The sequence below is a fragment of the Grammomys surdaster genome, unplaced genomic scaffold, assembly GCF_004785775.1.
Source record: "Grammomys surdaster isolate TR1022 unplaced genomic scaffold, NIH_TR_1.0 188, whole genome shotgun sequence".
Taxonomy (NCBI): Eukaryota; Metazoa; Chordata; class Mammalia; order Rodentia; family Muridae; genus Grammomys; species Grammomys surdaster.
The window spans coordinates 16390665-16414029 of NW_021604633.1; the positions used below are offsets into that span (position 1 = coordinate 16390665).

Consider the following 23365-nt stretch of genomic DNA (forward strand, 5'->3'; position numbering starts at 1 on the left):
CAGTAGGCATTCACTCCCTAAATTAATAGAATTTCAAGTAAATCTAGGTCTGAGTGCCAGTGAGGTGTTTCAAATAACTGCTTAGCCTCTTTATTAAAATGGCTATTTCTAAACACATATGTGAAAATATTCCCCAAAGGGAAACCCAATTGCTATATAATTCAAATGAAGTAGCAATCTTACCCTCTCTCATTCATAGCTTTTAGTAATCTCAGACCCATGAAGCACCATCAAATTCCCTAATTCTCTTTTTTATCCCCTAAGAGCCCATTAACTTAACTAAAAGGTAGGCTTGCTGCCAGGCTCTGTCTTTGGGTGACAAAAACACTTTGCTATCTAAATATTTTAAAAGGATTGAGCTAAATTAAAATGATGAGGCAGAATTTTCTTTAATGGCTTTTACCCTTGTAATTGTCCAAGCTTTCTCATTTAGTTGTGACCAAACAAGACACGAGTATAGACTCTCCTGGTTATTTAGGAGGGATTCTTAAAAATATATGATGTACTCACTTGGCAATGGGCAAAGAGACACCTTGTTGATGATGACATTCATATATCAGTCAGGGGCAGAGCAGATGGCAGTCCTTTGTTCATCCTAGCTTGATGCCTGGCTCAGTAACCAATGATTTATGCCTAGGACTCATAAAATAACATCATATCCAGGCAGCTTCACTCAAGAGGAAGAAGACAGAGACCTGTATTTTGCATTGCCACTTGGTACGTGTGGCAATCAAGGTGGAGAAAGAAGCTCAGAGGTTTCCCGTCTGTCCCAAAGGTACACTGAGTCCTATCTACCACCATGTAATCTTAGTATGGGAAGAAGAATACAGGTAAGAGACACACAGATCTACCCTCCAGTGTAGGACACATGAAGGCCATGGCTACCTATTTGCTGCCATGCCAGACAATATGGATGGAGGATATCACCTAGTGTCCCTCCAGCCATGTGGCCAACATGTAGTGGAAGCCACCACAATTTGTGAGTTAGACAGATGGGAGAGAAAGAAAGGTGGAGCAGCTTGAGCACTATGAAGAGAGGTGGAACTGGAGACTTGAGGGTGAAGAAGAGTAGTCTGTTGTGAGTGGCCAGAACTGCCACTCGGGGCTATGGTGCTGAACCAGCTTGAGCTTCAGCTGGGGGTCATGTCTGGGTCTGTGGCTGTGCCCAGCAGCAGAGGTTGGTGTTGATGTCCATGACTCATTTTGACATTAGAGAACATGGGGATGATCCTGTTCAAGGATGCAGCTAGCGACCATGTGGATGTCATGAGGCTGTACTGAACTGTCCCTGCCCCTCAACAGATGCATCATTCTGGAGAGCTGACCCTATCTTTCACCTGCAGCAGCACTCTGGAGAGCAGGCCCTGAAACTTGCCAAGGCAACACATAATATATTGGCGCTGACCCTAGGTAGCAATAGTGTGGGTGAACTAGCCTTGGGAGCATGAGAGCTGACCTTTCCACTCATCTGCTGTGGGGCAGAACAGGCAGAGAGGTGATTGCTGCCCCTGCTTCCCAATAAAGCAGTTGAAAAAGTTGCCACTGTGTAATGACAGTGGACCCTGCATCTTTCCTGGACAGCCTAACAATGCTGAGCCTCCTGGAGAAGTAGGTGAGTCAGTACTAGTTGTTTACCATAAGCTGTTGCAGGTATGAGAAGGTGATGGCTTTTACCCCTTACTGTCTATAGCAGTCAGAAAGACTGGCCTCGGAGTTATGAGGGAAAGCTGGCCTTGCCTCTTGCTGGATTCAGGACTTGGGAGAGCAAGCCCTGTACCTATTGTGAGCAGCTCAGTAGAGCTGGCCCTGGTGGAGGGACAGGGGGAGCCAGCCCCAAAGAAAGTGAGGTGACTTGAGTGGGAGGCAGTGATACCCTCTGCTTTCTCTTCCTTTACCACCTGAGGTAGTCTGGAGAGCTGATCCTAGGGTCCTCAACCTCACTAGCTCCATCACTTGGGAAGGAGAGTGAGCCCTGCATCCGACCTGGACAGCAGCACAGTAGAATTGGCCATGGTGGAGGAGGCACAGTTGAGCACAACCCGTATTCACGAACACAGGAGAGCTGGCCCTGCCACTGAGGTGGTATGGTTACAGAGATGATGTGCTCCCCTACCCCCACCCCACCTGGCTACCTGCAATAGCCAGGATTTATGTGCATTTTATTTTTAGGTGGTTGCATTGTCAAAGGATGGATATTAGGGAACAGGGAGATGAGCAGTATTGGGATGCATGATGTGAAACTCACGAAGAATCAACAAAAAATTAAAATATATGTTGTATATGACTGTTCCTGCTCTGGTGGATAGCCATCGCTCAGATGGTGGCCTGGCTAGTCAGAATATTTAATAAGTCTATTTGTACTTGAACTCTCTCGTGCCCTTTGTCCTGATTCTAAAGATCCACCTGGAGACACCCTTTCCATGCTGTCTCCCACTCCCACTTACCATGCTCTTATCCCTATTTAGGGAGGGTACCCGCTACCCAGGTACAGACCACAACAGCCAGAACAGAGATAAGAGCCACACCAGCTGTTTGAGACATGACACTCCATTGATTTGGATCTGAAACCCCCAAGCTACTGACAACCTGCACCAGGACCCCCAGCTCACTACCGCTGCCAATCTTGCTGCCTTGCCCCTGCTATTACACTGGTGAATACTCACTGCTTAAATGCAGCCCATGCCAGTCAGAAGAACAGAGGTCCCCTGCTGAAACAAAGGTCATGCTAGCTACCAGAAGTTCAGCTTGCAACTCTGATGGAGACTACCTCATGGACCAGAGGTCATGCCCACAGCCAGAAATATAGATCATAAAGATTAGAAGACACAAGAGGAAAACAGAAACCATGGAACAAAACCACCAACAGAAACATTACTCAGAAATTGGCTCTCAGACCTATACAGTTATCTCAAACTCAATGCTTAGACACCAGTGTAAGAAAAAATAAACAACAGATTGGACATTAGGGCACCACCAGAGCCCAGATACCCTACTAGAGTAACCCAGGAATATTCATTCCAACATAGCCGAAGCACAAGAAAACTACTTATAAACCTACTTTATGTTAGAGGCAACCCCTAGTCCCACTGTTAGGCTGTGGGTCTCTTCATGTGTTTCCATCAGCTGCTGAGTGAAGCCTCTCTGATGACAATTGAGCTAGGTAATCATCTGTGGGTATAGAAGAACGTCATTAGAAATCATTTCATTCACTTTCTTGCCATTCATGTTTGACTCAAACCTAGGTCTCTGGGCTATCCAGCCTCTGGGGCCTAGTCCTCCAGGGAATATGAGGAGTACGCATTTTTGAGGTGGCTCCCTCTCATGGAATGGTTCCCAAGCTGGACCAGTGGGTGATTAGTTTTACTGTAATTTGATATGCCATGGCTGGTTGTTATCCATGATTTAAAGAAAATAAATAGATAAATCAATGGGGGAAAAACAGATGCATATACCTACAGCTGAACATTAGGCAGAGATTGGGGAAGCCTGTAGAAGGAGGGGAAGGATTGTAGGAGCCAGAGGGGAGAAAGACAGCACACATAATCATGAAATTATGAAAATAATTATGAAAATCCACATAATTAATTAACCTCAGCCCTTATTTTCTCATAGAGACTGAACCTACAATCAGGGAGTGCCCATGGGTCTAACCAAGGCTCGCTGCATATATGTTATGATTGTGTAGCTTGATCTTTTTGTGGAACTGGTAAAAGTGGGAGCAGGGGCTATCTCTGACTCTTGTGCCTGCATTTGGGACCCTTTCCTCATACTGGGTTGCCTAATCCAGGTTTAATATAAGTGTAGATCAGTAGTCTTATTTTAACTTGATAAGCCTTGTTTGTCTTGTCCCTGAAAGGTTTACCCTTTTCTGAAGGGAAATGAACAATGTATGGATTGGTGAAGGTGAGTAGGGAGTGAATTGGAGGAGATGGAGGAGGGAAAACTGTAGTCACTATATAATACCTGGTAAACAGACGTGATAATATATTTTAATATGAGTTAAGTTTCCCCGTTCATTTCAGTCATTTAGATCAGGAAAAGATAACTAGGAACTATTTGATGAAACAGAAAGCATGTTTTCATGTATTTCAAGTTATACATCAATAAGGAATAGGCATGCAATATTTAAGATTATATTTTTCTGGGTATCTTTTTTATATACTTAGGTTGAAGAAACTTGGAAAGTGTAACAATGCTATGGTTTAACACACTTCTTTTGGCTCTTACTTGGTTTTGTTCTCCATCACTGCAACAAAAAAACAAAACAAAACAAAACAAAACAAAACATGTATCTAACTTAGCACACTGCGTTTAATCTGTTGATTCTTCATCTATGCTTTCTGGCCTGCCACTTATTTCTCTGTGAGTTGCTTTGGGGATCATTCCATTGTTAAATAAATACGTATTCTTGTATTTCTTCTGTCTCAGGAACTGCATCATATTTTAAGGAACCAGTGGTAAGGCTTTAGACATTTAAATCTGGGCTTTATTGGATGAAAATAGAGAATTAAACAAGTAATTTGGATTTTAATTGATTTGTATAATCAAATTGGCAATATTGTATGGCCGTTTAACTAGGATCTAGAGGTACCAAAATATTTTTATTTAGTCTTAGGAAACTCAAATTCAAATCTAAACTTTGATACTTATGGTACTTCATTTGTGGATATTGTGAAAATTACATGTCTGATATTCGAGATTATTCCTAATTAGGCTGAATAGAAGCAATATTCTGCCTGACTTTCATGAGACTGCAAAGGTTAAATGAAAACCATAGAATTATGGATATACTCCTCACCACCTCTATTTATTTTAAAGTCCTACTAATGAGGTCAACAATGTACCACAAATTACACAAAGTAGCAGAAAATACTCCTGTGGTACAGATAAAACACTAACATAGGGTCAGTGGTAGACCCCAGGTCATGATGGTAACAAGAAATATAAAGATAAGAAATGAAGTCATGTATATAAGTTGCAATGTTAGATTTTCTTAAAGCAAGTAGAAAACATTACCATGTGACTTACAATTACTTTAATTAAAGATTACGATGCATGTATCCTTAGTCAAGTACCTATGTAAAGAGAACTTCAGAATGGGTCACCACAGGACAATTTCTATCTACTTTGACCACTCTATTGCTGTTGTTTTTGCCGTAACATTATTAGTAAATTAAAGAATTAATAAATAAATTAATGTCCATTGTATCCGACTGTTAAAAGTTTGCAATCATTTATAAGCGGGCTAATATTTTGTTCTCATAATGGAAACTACACAGAGTTCCATAGTGATTTTCTTAAACTTGAAAAACATCCAAATAAAGGATCTTGATTGGTTTACTTGGTATTGTCTCCAAGGAGACTTTCTTTTTCTTTGTTATATTTTTCTTCTCCTTTGCCCATGAATTACTGTGTAGGAGGGATTCTGTGAAAGGACCTGTTAAATTATGTTAAATATTCATCTGCTCACTTTAGCATCTGGATAAGGACTGTTTCACACATTAGAGGATCCATCTGCAGAAGAAACTTTAACTGACTTGGTGAACCTTCTTTCAAAACTAAGGTTAAATAAATGACACTATATATTTTTGTCTATTATAAACTCATAAAAATACCATAAAGGGAAATCAAGGTGGTAATGGATCAGTGGAACTGCCTAGTTATAATATTTTTTCAAACACTTTAGGAGGCAATATTGACTTTTCTATACATATGTATGCAAAAATATACAGGTGTTTATAATCTAGGTATAATTTGCAATGAATTTTAAAGATGTTAAACAACAGCAGCAAACCATGAATGATTAGCATTGCAAATCCAAGGTGGAAACAAAGGTGTGATGAAACAGCAAATTATACTTTTTAATAAATGCATTGTTCTACTGAAAGAGATTATTGTAGTCACTGACAGCCAATTCTGGAGTGATGAATTATTGTTTAAAAACCTTTCCTGTGGTGTTTTGCATTCTCTTAACAAATAACTGCTCAGCTAATTCTCATGTACACGTTTACAGATGTTTGCTTTAAATGTTGTACCAGCCTAATGAATAAATGGTTTTGATAGCATATATATCTCCCGTAGCTTTTCTTGTAAAAGATCATCCATGAAACATGCTTTCTAGCCAAAAATTTGTATTACATTATGAAGAAATGGAGTAGCAGATACACTGTCTTTTATTTTATGTCTCTCACATCTTTTTAGAAAAAAGAACAATTATCACCTTGAACAAATCTGTGAGTATTGCAGCATTTATCAAAAATTTTCAAGATGAGATCAACTCAACCAAACTCCTGCCTTAGTTTATACTTCTATAGTCATGTCATTACTAAGTTATTGAAATACCAGGAAAATTCCTCTGTCCTTACACTTGTCTGTTAGTTCTGGAGGTAGATAATGCACAAGAGATAATTAGATTCTTTACTGTTAATTTGCAACGTACTAAAATGTTTTATTGATTTTAAAGTTTTATGTTTAAGTCCACCCTCAAGCCACAGTGTTCTTGTTATAAGAGTTTTAGTTCTGGAGATCCTCTTTGGTGATCATTATTTTTTTGATTGACTAAAACTGGCAAGATCAAACATAGAAGCATTATATATAAGATATTTATTGACAACCATATAATCAGCAATGAGCAAATTGTTGAAAATTAAGGTACACAGAAAGTGTATCCTTTAAATCAAACATTATTGAATATCCCTTTTCTTTTGTGAGTTCAGCCAATAAGAATGTGTCCAGCACATAGACTTACTTATCAAATTGTAAGTACTTTTTGTAATTAGGCCAGTTCAGCTAAGCAAAGAGCTAGTGCCAAGGCAGTAGGGCCAGGACTGTGTCGTTCTTATACCCAGAAGGAGAGAAATGGATCAAGAGAAAGTAGAGTAGTATGGAGGTAAACTGTTTCACTCTACAATTTTGCTTTCAACTTGTGCTGAAAGCTTTAAATATGATTTACTACTTTTGGCTGAATCATATGGTCTTTGTTTTTATATCTAATCATTTAATGTTAGTTTTATAGAATATTTTCTTGTACTTCCATATTCACCTTTGATGTTTTCTATCTTGATGATGGAAGTAGTTATGCTTTGAATAAATTATCATCTCTTTCAGTCATGTAGCTTTAAACATCAATGGCTACTCTTGGAATGGATACTGTAACACTCTGTTCCTCTCTAGATCATTACATTTATATATATTTACAACTTTTCTCCCCTGAATTCCTAGAACAAGGGCTATTCTGTAGCTTTAGTAAATTAGTCGTCTTGTATAGAACAAAAAAGAATAAAAGGCACAATAGTCTTTTGTTATCAGTGCACACAGTCCAATTTTCTCTTGATGTTCTTTTATTCATTTAAATTCCAGTAAATTATTACTAACATACAAAGGAAGGGTAGCTGCAAAAGGCTTTTGCTTAGCACTATAGTTCTGCATAATAGTGCTTACTTTTACAGATGTGAGACTTATGTGAAGATTAGTTATTTCCTGGCTAGTGAGGATTCTGCTTTTTGTCTTTCAGGAAGTAGTTTAAACTTGCTATTCTGTGGGATTTCATTCAAATGGGGATGTGTTGGATGAAAGCTGACAGTTATGGTCTGTGATCTAGGCTTCCCTGGTATGCTGTGCTCTTCACACTGAAGAGCTGCTTCTGACCCTCTGTGGAAGAACCCATACTGAGACTCAGCCAAGCCACTGACCTTTGAGAAGGCAAATTGAGAGTGTTCTACTTAAATAAGCTCTTACTGAAGGAAGCCTGGCAGGGCTAGATGAATAGTCTAGGTAGGCTCCAGCTGATCAGCACACACAATACTAGCACACCAGTTTAGATAATATCTTTTTGTTATAGTTGAAACTCTGTCTTTCATAATGGAAAATATAAATTGTAAAGGACAAAGCTAAATAAGCAAGGAACGCTTCCTTTTGTCTGTTGCAGTAGGAAAGGGAGATGGAAGTCAGCTGAGCAGACACAGAAGGTGGGAGGGTTTTAAGCATAGGATTCTTATTGACAGAGTACTGGTGACTGTTAGGGTTAAAAGTGATTGGTAGAAGGCGTCCAGCATAGTTACTTGTGAAGTTGTAAATACTTTTTTTTTTTTTTTGTAATTAGGCCAAATATGCTTGCTAACTAGTGCTCAAGAAATTAGATTCCAACTCCCCCTATAGAGGCTGGAAGTTAAGATACTATCTCAATTGATGAATACATTTCAAAGATGTAGGTAGTTCTTGGAAAATGATATTTAGGGTAAAAAATTGCTTAGGAATATTACAAAGGCTATTTAAATAAACAGGAAAAATGAGTGATAAATTTGTTACTAGAGAGAAGAGCAAGGTTTAAGTTTAGTCAAACTGAGGGGGGCTTTAATGTTTTCTCTGTCAGTAATACACATGATTCCTGCTTGGATTTCAATTGTTCAGGAGTGTCAGTAACTCTCAACCATATTGAAATCTGTTTTATGATAAATTTATTTTTAAAGTTTTGAAAATTCTCCGTAGTGATTTCTACAGTAACTGCACCAGTTTGCAATTTCACCGACAGTGAATGAGTGAAACCTCTTTCCAGCATCCACTCCACCATTTGCTGTGGTTTATTCTTTTGATCTTTGCTATTCCGACCATAGTATGATATGATAGTACCTCAAAGTGGTTTTGATTTGCTACTCATTTTACTAGGGATGAGGAACATTTTTGTTTCCTTCTGCAATTTTAATTTATTACATAATTTCTCTCTTCTCTTACTTCCCTCCAAAACAATATATATATATATATAACCTGTTGAGTCCATTTAATGGTAATTGTATGCATGCTTTCAGGACTGAACAATAGACATTGAATGAATGTTTTTAAAGTTATAATTAGATTTTTAGAATTCTTTTGAGAACTGTCTTAGTTTGACTTTTATTGCTGTGATGAGACATCATGACCATGGTGAGTTTTATGAAGGAAAATTTGATTGATTCTGGCTTACAGTTCAGAGGTTTTATCCATTATCATTATAGTAAAGAAGCATGGCACATGCAGACAGACATGATGCTGCAAAGGTACCTGAGATTTCTACATCAGCATCAGCAGGAAACAGGAAGAGAATGCCACATAGGGTCTCATCTGAACATCTGAGACCTGAAACCTTATCCCCAAAGACACACTTCCTCTAACAAGGTCACAACTCCTGATAGTGTTATTTCCTGGTGACCAAACACATGAATCTATAGGCACCAATCCTGTAGAATTCATTTGAAGAACTTTCTATTTATTTAGGTCTCAGAGACCTTTTTTAAATGGTTATTTGTTTTACAATATTTCTCTTCTTGGGTCTTTTATATTCTGACAAACAATAAAAGTTAACTTAAAAGCAAACAGGTCATGAACCTGAAAGAGAATGGGAAGAGTTATATTGGGGGGCTTGAAGAGAAGAATGAAATGGAGAAATGTTAGTACTTATAATTCAAAATTCAAATAAATGTTAATAAAATAAATCTGCTTTATTCTAGATGAATTAGTCTGTATTAAACTTGGATGAATACATACATCTACCATGTATTCATAAAATATGATAAACAAATTAAAGAAGATAAATATTTGAGAGCATTATGCTTATTGAAAAACTTTTTAAACCATATTCTAGTTTTTAAAATATTCTGACAACAGTCCTGGTTTTCTCCTTGCTTAGCATTGCTATTACCTTGAGTCATAAAAACAAGAAAGATTTCCTAAGAAGTAATTCTGTTTTAATTAAGATATATATTATTCTTAATTATATGTATATTTGTCTCTATGTGTGTGTGCATGTGAGTGCATGTGTCCACAACAGTGATATTGGATTCCCTTGTAGTTGTGAGCTGTCTGACAAGAGTCCTGGAAACTGAATTTGGATCTTATGGAAAAACAGAATATGTTTTTAACAACTGAACCATCTCAGAACTATTTCTTTTCATAATAGTCTGCATAATTTTACCATTTTAATTATTATAAACTAAAAATGTGATTTTGGCCATAATTTTGTGCTATGTGATTAAAACTTATTTTAATCATCATATTTCATTTTTAAATATCAAGTGTATAAAATTTAAAGGATGGAATAAGTGACAAAGTTGTTTATTATTAGAAATTATTAGTTTGTACATGGAGAAAAGACCAGAATGAAGTGTTGATATTTGTTATTCTACTAAAATTCTGCTTACCAAGCACTTAGAGTATGCCATGGTTGATCAGGGTCTGTGACAAACGTAACTGGGCAATTGCTGAATTTCATGTTGCTCTTCAAGCAAGACAAGCTTTTAGCTTATGTGACCTTCCCCTGTACTTTGTTTTAGTTCCTGGAAGGAACTCATTCTGTGGTACTGTTAGCAAAAGAAGTATCTTTCATCACCATCATATGTCATATGTTGTGGCTGAGGTCTCATAGCAAGAGATTGGCAAGAGAAAGACATTATATATAACAAAGGATGCTTCACAGTAAAATGATGGTTCAAATAAACATGGGGTCCTGTTTGTTTTTGTCAGTTTTGATAGGTTCTTGCATAGAAATATGGTTGGATTAAAGATTTTGAACTAATGATAGTTAATTGGGGGCTTATTTCTTCAGATTCTTATCCCTCTCTGTGTCTTTCAGTCCAGTATTCTCTTTTTATGTAGATGTTAGAAAAATACCTTTTAAATGAGGAATGATGGACTTCTTTAGGGATATGAGTTGGAGAAGTTAGAGAAGTATCTTCCTGGTTACATAGTTTCCTTAAAGGAATTCATTTCACGTATTCTTCATTAGATGGCCTAGACTCTGTCAGTACACTTCTAATAAAGCAATCTACAGTTGTAGTTTGAGTTCCTTCCAGTAGGATAAATTATTTGAATGATTGGGGTCATCTGCGGTGATCAGATCCTATAGTTCTTATAAGCTGTCCTCAACACAAACCTGTTCATCTTTTCAGAGCCAATATGGTGACTACTGTAGTGGATATGAGGCTTATATTTAGAGCCAGATAAAGACATTGTGCATGCATGTGCATACTTGAGATCAAAGAGTGAGATGATATAATTGATGTTAACCTTTCCTGGGAACATTGATATGGCATTGTGAGGACAAAAGAAATGATATATTTTTAAAATACAAGTAAAGAAACTGGATGAGCTAATAAGTGGCAACACCAGTATTTCATCTGACACAATTTTATTCAACAGTCACATATTTATTAGGCACTATCACAAAACAATAAATGCAAAGGTAATGAAAAATGCATTAACCTCTTAATACTATAAGACCCAGAAAAACAAATATGAGATGTATTCATTTATAAGTGGATATTAACTGTTAATTAAAGGGTATCCATGTTACAGTCAATGGACCCAGAGAGGCCAAGTAACAAGGAGGCCTCTAGGGGAAATGCATGGATCTCCCTGGGAAGGCAAAATAGAATAAATTATGCAGGTAGCCTGGATCAGGTGTAAATGAGCACATCAGGAATCAGGTGTCCTAGGAAGTGATGGAAGAAGAGAGTATAGGGAGAGAAGGCTGGGATTGGGGGGCATTTATGGGGTGATATGGAAAGCTAGAGCAGTGGAAACTTTCTGAAATGTATGAATGAGACAACATAGGACTCCTAGTAATGGAAGATATGGAACCTGAAATGGCCATCTTCCATCTTCTGTAATCTGGCAAGACATCCAGTGGTGGGAGTGAGACACCAATCCAGACACAACACCTTCAACTCACAATCTGTCCTGCCTCCAAGATGTGCTGGGGCAATGGTGGCTCAGAGCTTGTGGAAGTGGCTAACCAAGGGCTGGTCAAACTTAAGACCTGTGCCATCAGAGGGAGCCCAAGCCCAACATAGCTGCATGGACAGGAACTAGAAGCTGGGGACTCAGAGACCCAGGGTAAAACTAAACATGATTGGGAAAAAAAAAGCAATGAGCTGGGGTGTTGCAATAAGATGGTAGAAAGATAAAGAACTCTAGGATATGTAGGGTCCCACCTAAGAAAAAAAAGTGGAGTATAAGTTTCTCAGTATGTTTATAAGAAGCTAATGTCCTGGACCTCATAATGTAGAAATAATATTTGGACTATTTGGAGATGTTAGAACTGCACTGTAGAGCAGCTACAGGACAACCCACCATGCACAGGTTAGTATAGACAGATTCTATGAGGCAGATGTGGTATCTTTCCAACTTATATGGGTTGAATATGTTTTTATTCAAACATAAATCATATAATTTGGGGGGTATATGCCCAGGAGTAATATAGCTGGGTCTTCAGGTAGTAGTTTGTCCAATTTTCTGAGGAACTGCCAGACTGATTCCAGAGTGCTTGTACCAGCTTGCAGTTCCACCTGCAATGTAGGAGTGTTCCTCTTAAGATTAAAAACCATCTAAAATAATCATTTCCTCTTCCCCATTTTGTGGTGTTATGAACCAAATCCAGGCTGTTGCATACACAAAGGAAGAAATTTATTAATGAACTGGATGCCTGGTCCTTAGTTCTTTTAGGCAGTTTCATTACTAGCCCATACTGACTTAAACTCATACATGCCTGCATCAACCTCTGCACTGTAGGATTACAAACCTTTACTTAAAGTAGTCACTAAATTAAAGTAGTCACTGAACAGAATATTCAGGACTTTTCGGATAAGTTGTAACTGAATTTCAATTCTACCCTTTAGAAAGCAGTTCTTTCAGGATTTTTTTAACCCAAGAAAGCTATTAAAAGGATGAAAAAAATGTGCTGTATATTTTCAAGCAGAAGTTAATTTTTAAAGCATGTTGGGAATGCATTTATCAAGTTACTGTAACAATAAATGCTATTAATTTACCTCTTACGTTTTTCCTATTCTAGGTCTGTATTTCTGTGAAATAAGTAGATAAAAGACAGTAAAAAGAGAAATTGGTTTACTCTTTATCTTGTATAAAAACTCTTATATATTAAAAATGAAGAGGCAATGACCTAGTTTCATCCTGTTACTTCACAACAGTGATAGAGAAAATATAACTGTGTACTTTGCTCTATTTTTTATAATGATGAATGTTACTTGCAAAGCTTTTCCAGTTTGATTTTATTAAAGAATTAATTTCTAAATAGTATAGTAGCCTTCTGAAAAACATTGGCAATAGAAAAGAATCACATTATTTAAGTGGTATTTCCTACAGATATGAACATTTGATAATATAATTTATTACTTCTGAAGCAAATGCTTTAATTTTATAGGATCATTTGTGTGTTATAATTTCCTTTATGATAAAGGTACATATTACACATAACTTTACATTACACATACAATCAAAATTTTAGAGATTTTATGAATTTAATCTTTATCCTCTCTCTATTCTTAGTAAAATGAATCATTACAAAAATTAACATTTTCAAAGAACACACATGTTGGGAAAACCTAAAAACAGAATTGTTAATGAAATATGAAAATACCGTAATGAGCAACTATTACATATTTCTCTGAATACAGATGGACCTTTGCACTACTTAAAAACTTCTAGAAGCCATTATTGTTTGATGATGGAAAACAGATGGATCTGTAGTAAAATTTAAAAATATATTTATGCTAAAAATTAAATAGCAAAATTATGCGTATTTTCATTGCAATGCTATTGAACATTATTTAGGTTACATCTAAGTCATATATGTGATACAGCCCTTCAAAATTTCAACAATATGTTTGCCTGAACAAGACCTGAACAGTTATAACACCAATTGACTTGCCAATGTGTATGGGAGAATTCTCAGGGGATCTTATCCACAAAGAGCTACCAATGATTAAAGACTGCCGAGAGGAGATTTAGTATTCTCCAGGTATGAGTCTCCTAACTCGCTATCCAGTGCCAGTTGATAATACCTAAAATGTGTAAAAATGTAAGTAACAGAGAACAGATTCAGCGGGTGTATTTATATATTCATTCACGTGTGTGTGTGTGTGTGTGTGTGTGTGTGTGTGTGTGTAAATGGAACAATGATTAAGGAGTAAGAGGTCATGAATTTGAGGATTTGGGGAATGAGGCTGTTGGAGGGAAAAGAGGAAGGGAAGTGATGTAACTATATTTCAATGAATTATTCCTTTGTTCTCATTTCTCATCTCTTAAAATTCCCTCAGGATATTACTGTATGCAATATTTATAATACAAATGTACCGAGGAAAGTGTGCATTCACAAGTAACACATATGCGTAGATGCGCACTAGGTAGGCACTTTCTTAAACTCCACCAACTTCAACAGAAGAGCCTCTAGTAGAATTATAAGGAATATATTGTAAATAGGAAGTAAGTAAGGGACATTGGGACCCCAGGAAGAAGAAGAGCTTGATACAAACATTTGTGTTCATTGCTAACTTGGCAGAAGCTCTAAGATCTTGCCCAGTAGATAAGCCTCTAAGAAAGTCTGTGAACAATATCTTGAGTAGGTTAATAGTTTGGACAAGTGGCATCATTTTCTGTTGAAGATCCCAGACTCTATAAAATGAAAAGAGTTGAGCACAAGCCATGCATGATAGCTGTCTGTTCTTCACTGTCAACATGGTGTTAACAGATTCCTTAAGCTCCTATTGCTGTGGATTTCCAACCATGATTGAGTATAACCTTGGACTCCAAACCCCAAAATCCTCTATTGACTTTGGTTGATTTTGTCAGAGTATTTTATCATAACAATGTAAAAAGTCTCAAAGAAACTAGATTATATAGCCTAAGTATAAAAATTCACTGTTGATGAAGAGAATGTGTTGGTATTATGCAATATATGTGGAAGTCTGAGAGCAGTCTGGAGCTTTATGCAAATATAGATAACAGGTTATTACTCTGTTAAGAGCTGAAATAAGAGCATACCCACAAGTTAAGCAGCGTTTTATAAAATACTGTCTGTCTGTCTGTCTGTCTGTCTGTCTACCTATCTGTTCTGAATAGGTTTCACAATATCTAAAATAAGTAACAAAATGCCAGAATCTAGAATTTCAGAAGGTAGGAGGAGTCCAGGTTGATTTTCATTCACTTGTATGAATACAAAAAAATAAATAGTTCCTTGCTGTACAGTGGCCTGTAACACATCGCCTACCCATATGGCTTTGGTCTGAGAAACATTTATTTGTGAGTTTTACATTGGAGAAAGCATTTGCAGTGCTTGAGTGTGGCAAATATCAAACATGATAAATGCCAAGTGGATGTGTACTATGGATTGCTGGGAATAAAGTGACAATAAAAATCATGCTGGTTGATGTCAAACACATGGGGACGTCCTGCAAACAAGGACATTGTTCTGTCCTAAAATACTTTGTGTCTGGTCTGGATGATTACATCCTACATTAATGCAAATAAATCATTAGTAAGGTACTCAGAAACACAAGGTTAAATGTATTTGTGAGAAAAAATTGGAGGCTTTTATGTTAGGTAAAATTGTGCTAGAAATTCACTGTATTTGGTCTTTTTGCATTTTAAATATCATATCCCATTATGGCATTGATTATCAATCAATCATTTTAAAACAAACTTTTAAACAACTATTGAAAAACCTTCCCTCCTTTTTAGTCACTTCCTTGACTTTTTCAGAAGTACTAACCTACTTGACCAAGGTAGCATTTTCAATATTTGTAGTCACTCATGAAGTTACCCCTTGAAAATGCCTTTAGGAAGACTCACATGCTTTTCTCTAGTGTCTCTGTATAGAATATATATATCAACTTTGACCAATTTTTATGACTTGTCTCTTGATCTCTAAATAGTTTTCTTAAAATGGTACTCCTATTATAAGATATATTTCATGTACAGCATCCAGCAGAATGCCATACACATAGTATGCACCACACATAATAGTTGAATGAAAGTAGGCATAGAAAGAATAAAGGGAGAAAGGAAAAATGGTGACAGCAGGGTATATGTGATTGCTTGTGTTGTCTGATATGAAGGCTTTTGAGTGAGAGCGCTACTAAAATACATCTTCCTTCTCTATAATAGCAAAATTATTATAGAAACTGACTTCTGAATTGTATGCATTATTCTGGTGGTCAAGTACATTTACATTAACATCTAAGTGAGAATTATTAATGGGAACATTTTGATTTTTTCTTATAGAAAGGATGAAAGTAACAAGATTAACTCTATTTTTATAATAACAGTGCATTTGATATTATTTATATGAACATAATAAAAACTTGAAGGCAAAGTTGCATTAGCAAACGTTTATGTAGGAGATCCTGTAGGGCATGAAAGATCTATTTGTGTGTAATCTATAATGAAGAGAGTTTTCCAGATTGTATATTGTCTTCTGGTTTACAACTGAAGGAAATGAAATCTTAACTCCAGCTATCCACATTTGTTGGAATACACTTTTACTTTGTTTGGGATTTACTTTTCTATATTCAGAGTACCATTTCCATATGCATTGCCTATATGCCTTCAGACCATTAAAGACATGGTGTTGTTTGTGAGTATTCTGTTGCCTTTTATAAAGCCTATTCATGCTAGGCGTCTTTCTTGGTAAGAAGATTCCATTTGGAGGTACCAGTTATGTTTTTGGTTAGCGCCTCTCATTATCAATCTGTTTAGAATTTGAATGACCACCAGACCTAATTTTCCCATGAATCTGCTTATATTGCAAAAGCTTGAGATGAACATCTTCAAGTAGAGTAAAATTATGTAAAATATACCAAGATGTCAGTGTAGAGATAGGGGGTGTTTGGAAGAGTATAACAGGAATGAGGAAAGCTGTGGGGGCTAAAATAGACACAGTAGGGCTGGTCAAACTATGCAGTGTGTGGGAATCACTCTAATACCCTATTCAGATACAGCTACCCATTCAGTAGGTCCACGGGACTCAATGGTGATGCCTGAAGGCTGCTCCTGGGATGACACTCAGGCAGCATGAGTAGAAACAGGTGCTGATGGGAAGAGTCACAGTCCAGAAATGACCTGTACATAATATATCATTTTAGGCTGAGGTGTGCAATCTAATTCACAAACAGACCAGTAGCAGCATTAAATGATGCATTTTGAAACTAATCAATAAGAAAAGAAAAAGTGTTGTCTAGGGTCCATGATCCATTTGCTTTTATCACATGTGTACTTAGGAAGTCTGATTTGTCAACTCATTGTTAAAACACTTATATTCAGAAAGAAATTCTTTTATTGATCCTGTGTTAGAAACCGTCTTCAAATGTCTCCAGAGCTAATGGAAGATGTAGGAAGGATACCCAAGTCCATTCACTTTTATTTACTAAACAATGTAGGCATTTTGTGTTCTTTTACTTCCTCACATTTTACTTTTAGTCATCTGGCTTCACAATAACTATGATGAGACCTCAGTGACCTTCAAGTACACCCGCGTGTGTTAAAAGTGGAAGGTAGATTTTTTTTTTTAAATGAGACTTTCGGAAGCTGAAAAATGCTATATAACAAGAAATTTTGAAACCATTTAGCATATAGATAGATGTTTAATGGCTGTATGATTATACCGAATGATATCCACTCTTGGCAAAAGACAAAATAATAATGTAAAGTACAATAATACATTTCATAGTTGCAATTTATTGTGAGGTTTCTCACACAATATTTGATTCAGGAAACTTGGCATGGAGATGCTGTTTATTGGTGCTATTTTACAGAAAAGAGAAACAAAGTTGGCAGAAGAGAAGTCACTCAATGTCACAGATACTGAGGGATAAGCCAAGATTTAAGCTCAGTCTTGCCTGAGATCAAAATCTACATCATCACTAAGCTTTCTATCCATTTGGAGCCACTAATGTTTAAGTCAAAATTATAGCTGATTTATACGTTATGACAAACAAAGAGAGCATGAAATTCTCTTTGGCATGTACCCCTTCCTCTCTGGCAGTTACCAATAGTCACTCTTGGAAGTAAGTGCTGTGTTATTTTAAATATATGAAATATTCAGATGCCCTCTGATCACTTCAAAGACTTCTTAAGTACATTTTGTTTTCTGGACAAGCGAGTTGGTGTTGCCAGTCCATGATTCTTGGGCTCCTGGGTCAGAGTACCACATGATTTTGGTAGTCTCTGTGTCATGACTATTGAAAACATACAATCAGGTTTTTGGGCTTCATGTATTCAGTTACTATAATCCAAATGTCTATATTCCCTTGAACTGTCTCATGCATTATTGATAATTTGAATCATGGTGCAGAGGTAACAAGGGGTAATTGTGGCTCTGGCCTGTCAATGATAGGCAGTAACAGCCTTACAGCCTGGCAATCCTGACAATAAAGCAAGTGTTAGAAGCAGAAAGCCTCAAAAAGGATTTGCTGTAGAGCAAGAAATGGCTACTTGCTTGCTTGCTCTAAGAATGGCTTGGTGTTTTATTAAGCTCAGCTGTCTGAGCGAGGGAAGATAGGTAAACTGGAGCCATCTTTCTCTGAATTAATGTATTAAAGATTTCTGATGAAGTCTCTATCAACAGTACATGTTTACAGAAACCTGTATTATAATGGAGGAAGAACAGGGTGTATAATATTGCAGCAGATTTTCTGACAATGTTAGAGGATTAAATTTACCAAGATGCTTTATCACAACTGTTTCTGTTTCTGTTATTGCTCTGATCACAAATGTCCTAGGTTGTCCCAATTCTGTTTCTTCATAAAGCTTGTACATTTACTGCTCAGCTTTGCAGAAAATGAGATTGTTCAAGGTATGTCTGTTCTACATGAAGCTGGGTTGAGTGAACAAATGAGTGTATCTCAGAAGACCATCATTTTCCTTTTCTTAGCAAAGACAAGCAAAATATGTGCAAATGATTGGCAGGTGCTTCTCTATGCAACAATAAATGCTGTAAACACTTGTTTGACTGTCATACAAGGTAAGCCTGGGAAATGCAGTCAACTAGAGGACTTCGTAGTGAAAATTATATATAATAAAGGAGACGGTACTTTTCATAAAGAATTTTTCTGATACCCCTTTTTGACATCAAATTAAAATAATGGTATTTAAGTAGGAATTAAATGGAAGCCACTACTAGGATAAAATACATAATGAGAGATCCATGTAAGTACTATGTAAAATATTTTAAAAGTTCAATTGTCTGTGAATGTATTGGCAAAAGTTGAGGATCTCACCCACAGTGGAACCATCCTGATGGAAATAGGAAAACTCATCCTGAAATCTTATGTCAGTGGCATCTATGCTGTATATTATGATAATATAACAACAATTATTTGTAATATTAACATTATTATTTATTAACTGTTGTACTGGACTGTACAGCAATTTTTAATATGAATTTTTTCATAGGGCATAACTACTTTATCCTTAGTAAAAAGGAAAAGAAAATGAGGTTTAGAGAGGTTGAATAACTCAGAATTACTGAGAATGACTTAGAAGCATCAGATTTAGGATGGTATTTTACATCAGAAAACTTCAATTGTCCTGTGGTTTTTATAGTTGACATAAAAGTCAATTTATATGCCCTAAGTAATTGAACAAACTTTTGGAATAGCCTCTTTTTTGATAAACAAATACAACTAAATCTAAGCTAAATGTATTTTACACATCTACTGCAAGAATTTAAATTTTAAGACTTTTAGCAAAGGCAGTATTAACATTCTTATTTTAGAAGACACAAAACGTTTGGTAAGATTATAAAGTGAAAGAAACCAAATGAGACAGCACTTTCAAACTGTTTCATGGTACAAATAATCTATGATTTGGGGTTTGAATAAACTTGGTATTTTGTGTCAGTTCTTTAAGAGTATGCTTGAATTAGTCTTAAGAATAATTCAGTCATGTTACAGAACTACAGTTTCACTTGAACTCCCATTCCATATCTCATCAGCTTTCCTTTTCTTTGATTTCTGAATATGACATTGCCTATAAAGTCCTCATCTTCATGTGCTCTGCAACAAGTGAATGAATGTCATCTTCCCTTAAATCACTCTATTGCCTTTGTTCATTCATCTTTTCATTTATTGTATTTTGTAGTGGCCAGTATGGCACACGGGGGCTCTGTTAACCTCAGGAAAATATACTAAGCCTTGAGGAAAAACAAGTGTCAAGTTTATTTCCTGAGGACCATAATTGATTTTATGGGAGTTTGTTCAATGGAGGTGAAGTGTGCAAATGATCTAGGAACATCTTGGAATATGTAAATATTTTGTCACATATATATCAGCTTTGATGCTGAGCATCAATATTTATGATGATAAAAGAGCTAAGTAGAATTGGAACTTTTCCTAGAACATCAAAATCAATTATATGGATTAATAAAATTTACAGCATCATTTGCTGTAAAGCAGTTACATCATTTATTTATATTAACAAAATAAAAAAGATAAATTTGTAATTATTATGTAAAAGTGAATAGCCTTGCTACGAAGAGTACAGAAAGATTTTACCCATAGTCATTAGACAGGTAGTTATCAACTGAAACTCTCAAACCTGCAGAATTCAAATTGAGTTGTGGTATAGCCAGGAGAAGGTTCCAGCAAACATCCAGGGATTGCCAGTAACACTGTTCTGCAGACCACAATCCCAAAAGAAAGATTGAAAATAAACAAAAAACAAACAAACAAATAAACAAACAACCCTTTCAGACTTGTCCAAACTTTGACATTGCAAAAGGCAGAAGCATCGAGCTGAGTTACAAAAGTGAAAAACAAAATCATTTAACACTTAAAGTAGATTTACTCTTTTGTTTTGGGCCACATTCATAGTGAGCCCCTGCTGTATGTGCCTTGTGAAAGGCTAGGTGGGCCTATTTGTAAGAAAATTAGACATCTCTCAGAAGGGATTCTTGAATGACTAAGTTTAGAGTAAGAAAATGAAGACAAATTACACTGAGGTAAAATGATACCAGGAGTGTTACTTTATTCATCAAAAACTCGATCTTTGTAAGTAATCCAGTAGTTGAATGTAGATATATTAGCATATATGATTTCAGTTTATAACATCATAAAGTGACCATAAAGAAGGTAAACTACTAAATATTCTTTATTACCAAGAGCAATAAGGGTCACATACAGAGAAATATTATTTTTTTAAAAGAATGTTGTGGTTTTTATTATCAGATCACAAGCTATCAGCCACAGATACTCCTCAGTGGTTAAGGGCACTTGCTGCCCTTGCTTAGGAACTAGGTTTGGTTCCCAGTACTCACCTATCTTATACCTACCTGTAAATTCAGTTCCAGAAGATCTGATCCAATCTTCTGATCTCTTTGGTACCAGGTATGCATGTTCTGTGTACATACGTACAAACAAAACATTCATGCATATAAAATTAATAAAATTTAAGTCACTAAATTTCATTAATTACTAATCTTTGTACCCATTGATTCTGTTTATTATTCTTACATATATTTTTACCTTATGAAGACAAAAAATGTGCATCTCCAATGAATTTTATTTATTTGATAGCAGAAATATCATGTGTTATATAGAGGTAAACTATAGCAACTATAGCAACTATATGGGTGGATTGTCTTGTTTAACAGTGTATTAGGGCTTCTGATGAAATGATACTGGTTAGGAAAATTTATCAAACTAACTAGTCTTGGGTGCCATTGGTTCCGATTTCAACCCCACAGTCTTCCTGGTAAACATGTTAAGGGTGTCTCTTTCTATAGTGTTTAATTTTGTTAAAAATTATGGATATATAGAGAATTTATATAATCAAAAAATTCTTAAATAATTTTAGTTTTGGAGCAGTAGATGTTTATGGGAAAAATGGTTAGATACTAGACAAAGTGACACTATTAGGCTTATAAACAGAAATACAAAGACAAGTTAGCGTTTACATATAATTAATTTACGTGATTTTAGCAATCTCATTGACAAAAAAAGAAATGACATCTTAATCTGTAATTTACTAAGGAATAAACTTGAACTCATATTCTGTGGTTTACTCATGTGAAAGACATTTTTTTCCTTGACTGAATTGAAGATGTACCTGGGTTTAGAGTTTCATAACTGCTAAGATGCAGAAGCAAACTGAGATGTCACTCTACAGATGAGTGGCTAAAAATCTATGGTGCATGAAGACACTGGAGTTTTATTTAGCAATTATGAAGTGATCTGTTAAATTATGAAAAGACTTGGAGGTGAGCATGACTGAAAAGTCTATTACTAAATGAGAGAGTCCAGTCCCCAAAAAGATGCAAGTATGATTACAACTATGGGACAGAGAAGACAAATCTATGGAAACAGCAAAACTGGATCACCATGAAGTTTATGGAAAAAAAATAAAAGAAGGAGGAACATACAGGTAGGTCCTTGGAGAATTTTTAACCTATTCTCCTCCCTGCCTTTCTTTGTCTTCCTTCCCTCCATCTCTCTACTGCCCTTTCCTTCCTCCCTCCCTCCCTCCCTCCCTCCCTCCCTCCCTTCCTCACTCCCTCCTTCCCTCACTCCCTCCCTCCTTCCCTCACTCCCTCCCTCCCTTCCTTCTTCTCTCCCTCCATTTTTCTCTCCCTCCTAATCTTCCTCAGTCCTTCCCTTCCTCTCTCTTTTTATCTCTCTCTTCTTTTCGGCTGTGTGTGTGTGTGTGTGTGTGTGTGTGTGTGTGTAATGTTACACCAGGTCTGTGAGGAGGTCCACTTCAACCACTTCTGTATTTTTTGGGTGGAGGGTCTGTCTCTTATTGAACCTGGAACCATCTGTTTAAAGCAGGTTGAATACAAGGTTGGTGGCCTCTTTAGGGTAGGTGGAAAGCTAGGATAATGACCCTGGAATCTGCTACCTCTGCTTCCTATAAGTAGGGCTATGGGAGAATATGGCTGAGATTTCAGAAAATCTAAACTCAAATCTTCATGTCATCTCCCCAGGCCCTGATCAGGATGTTTTCTAGGCAATAAAGCTTCTATATGATGCGATAATAAATAATAAATGTGTTTTAACAAGTGTATGACAACAGTCATGACATACAACTCAAAGTATAAAATTTTACATAAAGTAGGAACATTAATTAGTTACATCTTGATATTGGCTAATCAGTCCTAACAAAGGTATCACTGTTCTGAAAGATGTCAATAAAATATTTTTTGTATAGCTTTTTTTTTTCTAGCTAAAACTGCTCTAATAATGTTTATTTGCTAGTAAAAGCCAGGAAACAAAATATTCTTAAATAATTATATCATTTCAAAGGATAAATAGGTAATTTAATAAAACACATGCTAATTTGGAAGTAGAAATGAAAAATAAAAGAAATATAATATTGAAACATTCATAGGGTACCTAGTTAGACATTTATGTCATCAAATTTACCTTTTATTGTATGTTGGGTTTATTAGCATTTCTATTTTTTGTTTGAAAAAGGGAGATTTATATAACTGTCCTTTTATAAGAATATATTCTTTTCATCTATTAGAAAAGAGAATACTTTACTTAAAATTGAAAACTATATTGATTTGTTATATAGGGGTAAGTATGGAAACTAAGACTACAACATC

The 23365-nt window shown here is 36.1% G+C and overlaps 1 non-coding gene across 1 annotated transcript; it reads left to right on the forward strand.

The window, feature by feature from the left end:
- Nucleotides 1–505: 505 nt before the first annotated feature.
- On the forward strand, nucleotides 506–646 carry LOC114622478. Its single transcript, XR_003711603.1, has one exon. It is a non-coding gene; the product is annotated as a small nucleolar RNA SNORA48 (small nucleolar RNA).
- The last annotated feature ends 22719 nt before the right edge of the window (nucleotides 647–23365 follow it).